Consider the following 12483-nt stretch of genomic DNA (forward strand, 5'->3'; position numbering starts at 1 on the left):
CCTCCAAAATAAAGACTGGAGAGGTGGTGGGGTGGGAATAGGAACGACAAGGTTTTGGGGCCAAACCTGCAAGGCAAAGGTTGGGGGTGCAAATCCGGAAGGTAAAGGCTGGGTGTCCCAAAATGTAATGAAAAGGGTCCAGGGCCAGGCCTGGAAGGCAAATCAGGGGGCACCAAACTGGAACGAAAAGGGTTAGGGCCCCAAACTGCAAGGCAAAGGCCGGCCGAGCGGGTGGCGGGGGGGGGGCGGGAGGGTGGAATATGGAAGGCAAAGGCTGGCGTCCCAAAATGGAACGAGAAGGCCAAGGCAGGGGTGCTGAACCTGGCAAGCAAAGGCGAGGTGGCCCACCTGCAAGGCAAAGGCCGGGGGGGCCCAACCTGGAATGAGAAGGGTTAGGTAGGGCCCCGGCTGGGAAACAAAGTCAGGGGGCCCAGCCTGGAACGAGAGGGTTTGGGGCCAAGCATGGAAGGCAATATTTGGGGGCCAGGCCGGGAAAGCACAAGCGGGGGGGTAGGGGGTGCAAACCTGGAAGGAGAAGGGTTTGGGGCTAGGCCTGGAAGGCAAAGGCAGGGGGGCCAGGCCGGGAACTGAAAGGCACAGGGACCCAACCTGGAAAGAGAAGAGTTTGGGGCCAAGCCTTGAAGGCCAAGGCCCGGGGGGGCCCAACGTGGAAAGCACAGGCAGAGTGGCCTAACTTGCAAGGTGAAGGAGGGGGGTCCCAACCTGGAACGAGAAAGGATAAAGACCAGGCCTGGAAGGCAAAGGCAGGGGGGAGCCAGGCCCAACCTGGGATGAAAAGGGCTAGGGCCCAGGCTGGGAAGGCAAAGGTGTGGGGGCCCAACCTGGAACGGGAAAGGTTAACGTCCAGGCCTGGAAGGCAAAGGCGGGGGGGCCATGCCAGGAAGGCAAAAGTGGGCATCGGGGCAAACCTGGAACGAGAAGTGTTCGGGGCTAGGCCTGGAAGGTCAAGCTGTGGGGCGCCCAACCTGGAGGGAAAAAGCGGTGGGGCCAAACCTGGAAGGCAAAGGGAGGAGGGCCCAACTTGTAGGAGAAGGGTTCGGGACCAGGCCCGGAAGGCCAAGGGGCAGGGACCAAACCAGCAACGAGAAGGGTGCATGGCCAGGCATGGAAGGCAATGGCCGGGGGGGCGCCCCACTTGGAACGAGAAAGGTTCGGGGCCAGGCCTGGAATCAAAGAGGTGGGGGCAACCTGGAATGAGAAATCTTCGGGGCCAGGTCGGGAAGGCAAAGGCCGGGGGGGCCCAACCTCGAAGACAAAGGCGCGGGAGGGGTGGGCAAACCTGGAACAAGAAGGGTATGGGGCCAGGCCTGGAAGGCAAAGGTCGGGGGTGGGGGTCCAACCTGGAAGGCAAAGGCAGGGGGGTCCAACCTGGAATGAGAAAGGTTCGGGACCAGGCCAGGAAGGCAAAGGCAGGGGGAGCCCAACTTGGAAGGAGAAGGGTTCGGGACCAGTCCTGGAAGGCAAAGGGGGAGGGACCAAACCTGTAAGGAGAAGGCTTTGGGGCCAGGCCTGGAAGGCAAGGGCGGGGGGACCCAACCTTGAACGAGAAAGGTTCAGGGCCAGGCATGGAATAAAAGGCGGCGGGGGGGGGGGAGAGGGTCAACCTGGAACGAGAAGGCTCTGGGGCTAGGTAGGGAAACCAAAGGCTGGGGGCCAAAGCTGGAACATGAAGGCTTCGGGGCCAGGCTGGGAAGGCAAAGGCCATGCGGGGCAAACCTGGAACGCGAAGGCTTCAGGGCCAGGCCGGGAAGCCAAAGTTCAGGGGGCCAAAACTGGAATGAGAATGGCCTCAGGGCCTGGGCCTGTAAGGCAAAGAAGGGGAGGGGTCCAATCTGCAAGGCAAAGGCAGGTTGGTCCAACCTGGAACGCAAGGCCTCGAGGCCAGGCCAGAATGGCATAGGTGAGACAAGATGTAAAGTTTAGGTTAGGGGATATGTCACGTAGGGAAACAGATAAACCGGGGGAAAGGTTAGGCCATGGGAAAAGTTTAAATCAGGGAATAAGTTATGCTAGGGGAAAAGGTTAGGCCGGGGGAAAGGTTAGGCCAGGGGAAAAGGTAAGCCTTAGGGAAAAGGTTAGGCTAAGTGTAAAGTTTAGGTTAGGGGAAAAGCAGGTTAGGCTAGGTGTAAAAGTTAGTTTCAGGGAAAAACTTAGGGTAGGGGCTAGGGTTAGCCTGGGGAAAAGGTTAGGCTAGCGAAAAAGGTTAGGATAGGTGAAAAGGTTAGGCCAGGGAGAAAGTTAGGGTAGGAGAAAAGTTTAGTCTCGGGATAAGGTTTAGGCTAGGGGAAAAGGTTAGGCCAGGGAAAAGTTTAGACTATGGGAAATGGATAAGCAAGGGGAAAAGCTTAGGCCAGGGGAAAGATTTTGCAAGGGAAAGGTTAGGATAGGGGAAATGTTTAGGCTAGGGGAAAAGGTTAAGTCAGGGAAAAGGTTAGGCTATGGTAAATGGTTAGGCTAGGGGAAAAGATACGCTAGGGGAAAAGGTTAGGCTAGGTGAAAAGGTTAGGCTAGGTGAAAAGGTTAGGCCAGGGAGAGGGGAACACTTTAGGCTAGGGGAAAGCTTAGGCTGGAAAAAAGCTAAGGCCATGGTAAATGTAAGGGCAGGGGAAAGGTTTAAGGCTAGGGGAAAATGTTACATCAAGGATAATGTTAGGCTAGGGCAAAAGGTTAGGTGTGGTGAAAGTTTAGGTGAGGTGAAAGATTAGGCGAGGTGAAAGGTTAGACCGTGGGAAAAGGTTATACTGTGGGACATTGCTCAGCCAGGGAAAATGATTAGGCAAGGGAAAAGGGTTAAGCTAGGGGAAAGATTAGGCTAGGGAAAACATGAGGTTAGGGGAAAGTTTTAGGCTAGGGGAGAATGCTGGGATGGGGAAAAGGTTAGGAGAGGGGAAAAGTTAGCCTAGGGGAAAAGGTTAGGCCAGGGAAATGTTTAGGCAAGGGGAAAGTTAAGGCTAGGGGAAAGTTTAGGTCAGGGTGAAGTTTTGGCTAGCGGGAAAAAGTTAGGCTAGGTGAAAAGGTTAGGCTAGGGGAAAGAGTAGGCTGGGGGAAAGGTTAGGCTAGGGGAATTGTTAGGCTGGGGGTAACGTTAGGCTACGTGAAATGATTAGACAAGTGGAAAACATTATGCTAGGGGAAAGGGTTAGGCCAAGGAAGAGGTTAGGCCAGGGAGAAGGTTAGGTCAGGGTAAAAGGTTAGGTCAGGGGAAAGAATAGACCAAGGGAAAAGGTTAGGCTAGGGGAAAAGGTTAGGCTAGGATAAAGGTTAGGCTAGGGGTCAGGTTAGGCTATAGGAAAAGGTGAATCCAGGGGAAGAGGTTAGGCTAGGGGAAAAGGGTAGGCTAGGGGAAAAGGGTAGGCTAGGGGAAAAGGGTAGGCTAGGGGACAAGGTTAGGTCAGGGGACAAGGTTAGGCCAGGGAAAAAGGTTAGGCCAGGGAAAGGGATAGGCCAGGGAAAAGGATAGGCCAAGGGAAAAGGTTAGGCTAGGCAAAAAACGTTAGGCTAGGGCAAAGGTAAGGCTATGGGAAAAGGTTAGGCCAAGGGAAAAGGTTAGTCTAGGGGAAAATGTTAAGCCAAGGGAAAAGGTTAGGCTAGGCAAAAATGTTAGTCTGGGGAAAGGTTAGGCTAGGGGAAGAGGTGAGACTGGGGAAAATTTGGACCAGGAGAAAAGGTTAGGCCAGGGGAATAGGTAAGGCGGGGAAAGGTTAGGCTAAGGGAAAGAATAGCCTAGGAAAAAGTTAGACTAAAGGAAAAGTTTAGGCTAAGGGAAAAGGTTAGGCCAGAGAGAAGGTTAGGCCAGTGGAGAAGGTTAGGTCAGTGGAAAGGGGAAAGGTTAGGCTAAGGGAGAGAATAGGCTAGGGAAAAGGTTAGGATAAAGGAAAGTTTGGACTAGGGAAAAAGGTTAGCCTAGGATAAAGGTTAGACTTGGGGTCAATTTATTCTATGGGAAAAGGCTAGGCAAGGGGAAAGGTATAGGCTAGGGGAAGTGGTTAGGCGAGGGGAAAGGCTAGGCTAGCTGAAATTGTTAGGGGAGGGAAAAAGGTCAAGCTAGGGGAAAAGGTAAGGCTAGGGGAAATTTTAGGTTAGGGGAAAATATTAGGCTATGGGAGAAGGATGGGGAAGGGGAAATGATTAGGAGGGGGAAAAGGTTAGGCCAGGGGAAAAGGATAGGCCAGGGGAAAAAATTTGGCAAGGTGTAAAGTTTATGTTAGGGGAAAGGTTAGGCTAGGGAAAAGGATAGGCCAGGGGAAAAGGTTTGGCCATGGGAAAAGTTTAAGTCGGGGAATAGGTTATGCTAGGGGAAAAGGTTAGGTCAAGGGGAAAGGTTAGGCCAGGGGGAACAGTTAGGTGAGGGGAAAAGCAGGTTAGGCTACGTGTAAAGGTTAGTTTAGGGGAAAAGCTTGGACTAGGGGAAAGGGATAGGCTAGGGTAAAAGGTTAGACTATGGGAAAAGGCTAGGCCAGGGAAAAGGTTTATGGCTTGGGAAATGGTTAGGCTCAGGGAAAAGGTTAGGCCAGGAGAAAAGTTTAGGCCAGGGGAAAAGGTAAGCCTTCAGGAAAGGTTAGGCTAGGTATAAAGTTTAAGTTAGGGGAAAAGCAATTATACTAGGTGTAAAGGTTAGGTTCAGGGAAAAGCTTAGGCTAGGGGATAGGGTTAGGCTAGGGGAAAAGGTTAGGCTGGAGGAAAGCTTAGGTCAAGGAAGAGGTTAGGCCAGGGAAAAGGTGAGGCCAGGGAAAGGGTAGGCTATGGAAAATGGTTGGTCTGTGTAAAAAGGGTAGGTCAGGAAAAAAGTTAGGCTACGGTAAATTGTTAGCCTAGGGAAAAGGTGAGACTATGGGAAATGGATAAGCAAGTGGAAAATCATAGGCCAGGGGAAGGATTATGCAAGGGAAAGGTTAGGCTATGGTAAATAGTTAGGCTAGGGGAAAACATTTGGCTAGGGGAAAAGCTTAGGCCAGCAGAAAAGGTTAGGGCAGGGGAAAATGTTATATCAGGAAAAATGTTAGGCTAGGGCAAAAGGTTAGGAGAGGGGAAAGGTTAGGCAAGGGGAAAGGTTAGGCAAGGTGTAAAGTTTATATTAGGGGAAAGGTTAGGCTAGGGAAAAGGATAGGTCAGGGGAAAAGGTTAGGCCATGGGAAAGGATTAAGTCGGGGAATAGGTTAAGCTAGGGGAAAAGGTTAGGCAAGGGGGAAAGGTAAGCCTTTGGGGAAAGGTTAGGCTAGGTTTAAAGGTTAGGTTAGTGGAAAAGCAGGATAGGCTAGGTGTATATGTTTGATTAGGGGAAAAGCTTGGGCTAGGGTAAAAGGTTAGGCTAGGGTAAAAGTTTAGGCTAGGGGAAAAGCTTAGGTCGGGGAAAATTTTAGGGCAGGGGAAAATGTTACATCAGGGAAAATGTTAGGCTAGGGCAAGGTTAGGGTTAGGGCTAGGGTTAGGTTAGGCAAGGGGAAAGGTCAGGCGAGGGGGAAGGTTAGGCTACTGGAAAAGATTATGCAAGATGTAAAGTTTATCTTAGGGGAAAAGTTAGGCTAGGAAAAATGTTAGGACCTGGGAAAATTTTAAGTCGGTGTATAGGTTATGCTAGTGGAAAATGTTAGGCCAGGGGGAAAGGTTAGGCTGGGGGAAAGGTAAGCCTTTGGGAAGAGGTTAGGCTAGGTGTAAAGATTAGGTTATGGGAAAAGCAGGTTAGGCTAGGTATAAAGGTTAGACTAGGGTAAAAGGTTAGGCTAGGGGAAAAGGTTAGGCCAGGGGAAAAGGTTAGGCTAGGGGAAAAGGTTAGGCCAGGGGATAAGGTTAGGCCAGGGGAAAAGGTTAGGCCAGGGGAAAAGGTTAGGCCAGAGGAAATGGTTAGGCCAAAGGAAAAGGTTAGGCCAAGTGGAAAGGTTAGGCTAGGGGAAAAGGTTAGGCTAAGGGAAAAGGTTAGTCTCGGGGAAATGTTCAGGCTAGGAGAAAAGGTTAGGTAATGGGAAAGGTTAGGCTAGGGGAAAAGGTTAGGCAGGGGAAAGGATAAACCAAGGGAATAGGTTAAACTAGGGGAAAGGATAGGCCAAGGGAAAAGTATGGTAGTACTTGTAGTATGTGGGAGACAAGCATATCTTGAAGGTGTAAGGGAAGGAGAGCAGAAAAGTGGGGACAGATCTGTTAAGGTGGTGAGTCAGGGCTGCAGTGAACATGTCTGTTCATTCTGTTGTACTGTACTCTCCTAACCATGTAGTACAGTGCTCTACACATAGTAACCATTCAGTAAACACTACTGATTAATTACAGGAAGGAAGTGTCTCTTGGAATTTCCTCAGCCACAGAGAAAGGCTGGAGAACAAAGTGGCAGTTTGAGTGGCCAAGAAACCTTCTGAAATGGAGTGTTAGGCCCTTCACCCCACTACCCACTTCCCTCACAGGCATGAATAAGGTCAGGAAAGGGGAAAGATTATACCTCCACATAACAGCCTGCCAAGGACATCTTTAAAGAAATTACCTGGCCCAGAAGAGCCCCTAGTAAGCAAGCCAGAAAGCAGGTTCAAAGTTACCCCAAACTCCACACTTCCTCACCACAAAACGTTCCTCTTATCCTCCTAAAATGCACAATCCCTCACATTAAAGCCAACTCAGCTCCAAATAGCCTCAAGCTCTGGTGGCTTATATAGGCAGGGAGAGGGGAGGGGTGCACCCGGCCTGACGTCATAATGCACCGATTGGAAACAGCTGGGTTAGAGATCAGGTGTCCCGGGAGAGCCCTAGCAGCTTCATTGGAAAAGGAGATGGCTTTGGGAAAGATACGGTAGGATGGGATGGGGAAAAGAGATAGGATTGGATTGAATCTCTAGCATGAAAGGATTTGCCCAGGAAAACACAAATTCCAAATAGCTCTCCAGGGGTTCTCATCTCTGTCCTGACCCCCACCCCACCTTTCTTTCCTGTCTGAGTTCCCCTCTTACAGCCCCCACATTCGATCTGCTGACACTGGACCCCAGGAGTAGTCAGAGAAGTCTGGCCCTGTAAAGCAGAAAAAACATCACTCCCCCCACCTTCAGAGCCCTCCTAAAATCACAACTCCTCCAAGAAGTCTTCCCTAACTAAGCCCTCATTTCCGCTATTTGACACAGAATGGAGTGAGAGAAGAGGAAAAGAGCTGACTTTGGTTTTATTTTGTGCATGTGTGTTGTGTTTTAGTGTTTCATTGTTCTTAATGTGTCTGTCTCTAGTCTTTCTCAGAGCTGGAGAAGGAGGCATAGAAGATTGCAGACAACCTAGTTTTTTGAGGGGTTGGAGGAGAAATATCGTTTCTATGTTTGAGCCAACAGGACAGACCCGTGCTCCCCTTCTTCCCAACACCCACCTCCTGCTCCCTCCAAAACACAAGACTCACTGCAGAGCTCTCCATGGGGTAGGAGGCAAGTATAGTTTGGGTCTAATGGAAGCAAAATGTTACAGCTTCTCCACCAGTCCTGACTGAGACACATCTGAAGTTGTGGAACCTGACCTTAAAATACACATGTGGATTAGTAAGGGCCAGGTTCCCCACCCTGCCCTTTGTCCTGCCCTCTGCTTCTGTGGCCAAACCCTTCAGTCTTCTGCAATTCTGCAGTCTCATAGATGGAGAAGGAGGGGTAGGAGATTGCAGAAACATAGGTTTCTTTGGCAGACACCATTTTCCTTCTCCTCCACCTAACATTAAACCTATCATCTTGGAGAGGTGAGGCATATAGGCAGACCACCTCACTAAGATGACTGCAACAATCTGCCCTCATCGATTTACTTATTCGTGTATTTAAATTGATGCCTGCCTCCCCTTCTAGACTGCAAGCTTGTTATGGGCAGGGAATGTGTCTGTTCTTACGGGTTACTCTCCAAGCGCTTAGTACAGTGCTCTGCACACAGGAGACACTCCATCAATCCAATTGATTGACTGAAGGTGCAGAACTGCATGCACACTGGATAGATTTCAGTTTCTGGTACAATAACTGCCTTCTATCCTCCCAGCCCAAACAGCTATGAACTCGATTTCAGGCAGGAATCTGCACACCTCTGCTTCTCAGAAAGAAATAGGGGAGATACCCTGACCTCCTTCTGATATTAGAAACCACAGACTTCCACAAAGAGCCCCAAAGCGTCCCTTCTCCAGAGAGTGAGACTGTGCAGTGACCCTGTAGTCAGGACTGTAGTCCCAGAGAGACTTGACCCAGCTATAGAACTATCTTCTCAGTCCCAGGCAAATCAGACAGAACTAGCATCCTGCACAGAGCCCAGGTCCCTGTTCTTCTATGAGTGGCATCAGATTCATCACTCTTCTTCCCCACATCATTCACAAACACACACACACACACACACACACACACACACACCTTACCCTACACCCCCCTCTTCTCTATGGGGTAGAAATGCAGTCCATTCAGTAAGACAGAAAAGGGCAAACCTGCAAGGCAAACTCTAGGGGCCCAAAGATGTAACCAAAAGGTTTCGGGGCCAAACCTGCAAGGCAAAGGCTGTGGGTCCCAAACTGGGACCAAAAGCATTCCAGGCCAACCTGCAAGGCCAAGTCTGCGGGCCCCACCCTGGAAGGAAAAGGGTTCTGGGCCCAACCTGAAAGGCAAAGGCTGCCCGGTCCAAACAGGAACAAGAAGGGCTCGGGGCCCAACCTGCAAGGCAATGGCTGTGGGGCCAAAACTGGAACTTTAAGGATTGGGGGCCAAACTTGTAAGGTAAAGGCTGCAGGGTCCAAACCTGAACAAAAAAGTTTCAGGAACCAAACCTACAAGGTAAAGATTGCGGGACCTGGACCAAATGAAAAGCGTTCAGGACCAAACCTGCAAGGCAAAGCTGTGGGGCCCAAACTGGAACCAAGTGGGTCCGGGCCAAACCACAAAGCAAAGGCTGGGGGGCAAACCTGCAAGGCAAAGACTGTGGGGCCCAAACTGGAATGAAAAAGGTTCAGGGCCAAACCTGCAAGGCAAAGGCTGCAGGTCCTAAACTGGAAGTCCAAGGTTTCGGGGCTAAAGCTGCAAGCCAAATGCTTCAGGGCCAAAACCTGAACGAAAAGGGTTATGGGCCAAACCTACAAGGCAAACTCTGGGGGGCTCAAACTGGAACCAAAAGAGTTCAGGGCCAAAGATAATGAAAATAATAATAATAATCTTGGTATTGTTAAGCGCTTACTATGTGCCAAGCACTGTTCTCAGCGCTGGGGGAGATACAGGGGAATCAGGTTGTCCCACGTGAGGCTCACAGTTAATCCCCATTTACAGATGAGGGAACTGAGGCCCAGAGAAGTGAAGTGACTTGCCCACAGTCACACAGCTGACAAGTGCAGAACCGGGAGTCAAACCTCATGACCTCTGACTCTGAAGCCCAGGCTTTTTTCCACTGAGCCACAAAAGATGCACAGCAAAGGTTGCCGGGCCTAAACTGTAACGAAAAAGGTTTGGGGGCCAAACCTGCAAGGCAAAGGCTCGGGGGACACACCTGCGAGGCAAAGACAGCAGGGCCCAAACTGGAACAAAAGGGTTTGGGGCCAAACCCTCAAAGCAAAGGCTGGGGGACAAACCTGCAAGGCAAACTCTGGGGGGCTCACAACTGAAACCAAAAGAGTTCAGGGCAAAGATGCACGGCAAAGGTTGCCGGGCCTAAACTGTAACGAAAAGGTTGGGGGCCCAAACCTGCAAGGCAAAGGGCTGCCTGGCCCAAAAATGGAACGAGAAGGGTTTGGGGCCCAAACTGCAGGAAAAGGCTGTGGGAACCCAAACTTGGACCAAAACGGTTGGACCAAACCTGCAAAGGCAAAAGCTGAGGGCGTGGGGGCAAACCTGAAAGGCCAAAGGCTTGTGGGAGCCCAATCTGGAAATAAAAAGCGTTTGGACCCCAAACCTTCAAGGCCAAGGTGGCCCGGCCCAAACAGAACGAGAAGGTTTGGACCAAACCTGCAAGGCAAAGGCTGTGGGGCTTGCAAACTGGAATCAAAAGAGTTTGGTCCAAACCTGCAAGCAAAAGCTACAGGGCCCAAACTGGAACAAAAAGGGTTCTGGGCTTCATCTGCAAGGTAAAGTCTGGGGGAGGGCAAGCTGGTAGCAAAAGGGTTCGGGTCCAGACCTTCAAGTCAAAGTCTACAGGACCCAAATTAAAACTAAATGGGTTCGAGGCCAAACCTGCAAGGCAAAGTCTGCGGGACCCAAACTGGAACCAAGAGCGTTCCGATCCTAACCTGCAAGGCAGAGTCTGCGGGACCCAAACTGGAATGAAAATGGTTTGGGGACAAACCTGCAAGGCAAAAGCTGCGTGGCCCAAACCTGAACGAAAAGGCTTTGGGAACAAACCTGCAAGGCAAACTCTAGGGGGCCCAAACTGGAACGAAAAGGGTTTAGGGCCAAAGCTGCAAGGCAAATGCTGTCTGGTTAAACAGGAATGAGAGGGGTTCGGGGCGCCACCTGAAAGTTAAAATCTGCGGGGCCCAAACTGGAACGAAAAGGATTTGGGTTCAATGCTGCAAGGCAAAGACTGCGGGGCCCAAACTGGAACAAAGAGTGCTCGGGATCAAACCTTCAAGTCAAAGGCTGGGGGGACAAACCAGCAACGCAAAGGTTGCGGGGCCCAAACTGGAACCAAAAGGGTTTGGGACCAAATAATAATAATAATAATGTTGGTATTTGTTAAGCGCTTACTATGTGCAGAGCACTGTTCTAAGCGCTGGGGTAAACACAGGGGAATCAGGTTGTCCCACGTGGGGCTCACAGTCTTAATCCCCATTTTACAGATGAGGGAACTGAGGCACAGAGAAGTTAAGTGACTTGCCCACAGTCACACAGCTGACAAGTGGCAGAGCTGGGATTTGAACTCATGAGCCCTGACTCCAAAGCCTGTGCTCTTTCCACTGCGCCATGCTGCTTCTCAAATCTGCAAGGCAAGGCAAAGGCTGTGGGGCCTAAACTAGAACCAAAAGGGTTCGAGGCCAAACCTGCAAGGCAAAGGCTGGGGTGACAAACCTGCTATGCAAAGGTGGTGGGTCCCAAATTGGAACCAAACTTGTTCAGGGAAAAACCTGCAAACCAATGGCTGGGGGGGCAAAAATGCAAGTCAAAGGCTGCGGGGCCCAAACCTGAATGAAGAGGGCTTGGCGCCCAACCTTCAAGGCAAGGGGTGCGGGGCCCCAACTGGAACAAAAAAGCGTTCGGGGCCAAACCAACGAGGCAAAGGCTGTGGGGCCTAAACTGAAACCAAAAGGGTTTGGGGCCAAACCTGCAAGGCAAATCTGTGGGAACCAAACCTGAACGAAAATGGTTGGGGGCCAAACTGCAAGGTAAACCCTGCGGGGCCCAAAAATGAACGATAAGTGTTCATGGCCAAACCTGCAAGGCAAAGGCTGTGGGCCCAAAGTGGAACCAAAAGGGTTTGGGGCCAAATCTGCAAAGCAAAGGCTACCTGGCCCAAACTGGACCCAAATGGGAACGAAAAGGGTTCAGGGCCCAACCTGCAAGGCAAAGGCTGAGGAGCCCAAACTGGTACAAATTGGTTCTGGAGTCAAACCTGTAGGCAAGGGCTGTGGGACCAAACGTGTAACCAAAAGAGTTCGGTGCCAAAACCTGCAAGGCAAAGGCTGCGGGGCCCGAAGTGGAACCAAAAGGGTTTGGGGCCAAATCTGCAAAGCAAAGGCTACCTGGCCCAAACTGGACGCAAACGGGAATGAAAATGGTTCAGGGCCCAACCTGGAAGGCAAAGGCTGAGGAGCCCAAACTGGTACAAATTGGTTCTGGCATCATACCTGTAGGCATGGGCTGTGGGACCAAACGTGTAACCAAAAGAGTTCGGTGGCAAAACCTGTAAGGCAAAGGCTGTGGGGCCCAAAGTGAATCCAAAAGGGTGCGGGGCCAAACCTGCAAGGCAAAGGCTGCAGGGCCCAAACCTGAACAAAAAGGGTTTGGAGCCAAACCTGCAACCCTAACTCTAGGGGGTCCAAACAGGTACCAAAAGCATCCAGAACCAAACCTGCAAGGCAAACTCTGGGGTGGCCAAACTGGTATCAGAAGGGTTCCAGGCCAATTTGCAAGGCAAAGGCGAGAACCAAAGTGAAACAAAACAGGTTCAGGGCCAAACCTTCAAGGTAAACTCTAGGGGGCCCAAACTGGAACCCAAAGGGTTCAGGTCCAAACCTGCGAGGCAAGGGCTGCGGGATCCAAACTGGAACCAAAAGGGTTCAGGGCCAAAGCTGCAAGGCAAAGGATGGGGGCGGGGCAAACCTGCAGGGCAAAGGCTGTGGGGCCCAAAGTGGAATCAAAAGAGTTCTGGGCCCAACCTGCAAAAGGCAAAATCTATGGAACCCCAAGTGGAAGGAAAAGGGTTTAGGGTCAAACCTGCAAGGCAAAGACTGAGGGGCCCAAACCTAAACGAAAAGGGATCAGGGCCAAACCTGCATGGCAAACTCTAGGGGGCCCAAAATGGAATGAAAAGTGTTCAGGGCATTACCTGCCAGGCAAACTCTGG

This window comes from Ornithorhynchus anatinus, chromosome X4 (assembly GCF_004115215.2).
Source record: "Ornithorhynchus anatinus isolate Pmale09 chromosome X4, mOrnAna1.pri.v4, whole genome shotgun sequence".
NCBI lineage: Eukaryota > Metazoa > Chordata > Mammalia > Monotremata > Ornithorhynchidae > Ornithorhynchus > Ornithorhynchus anatinus.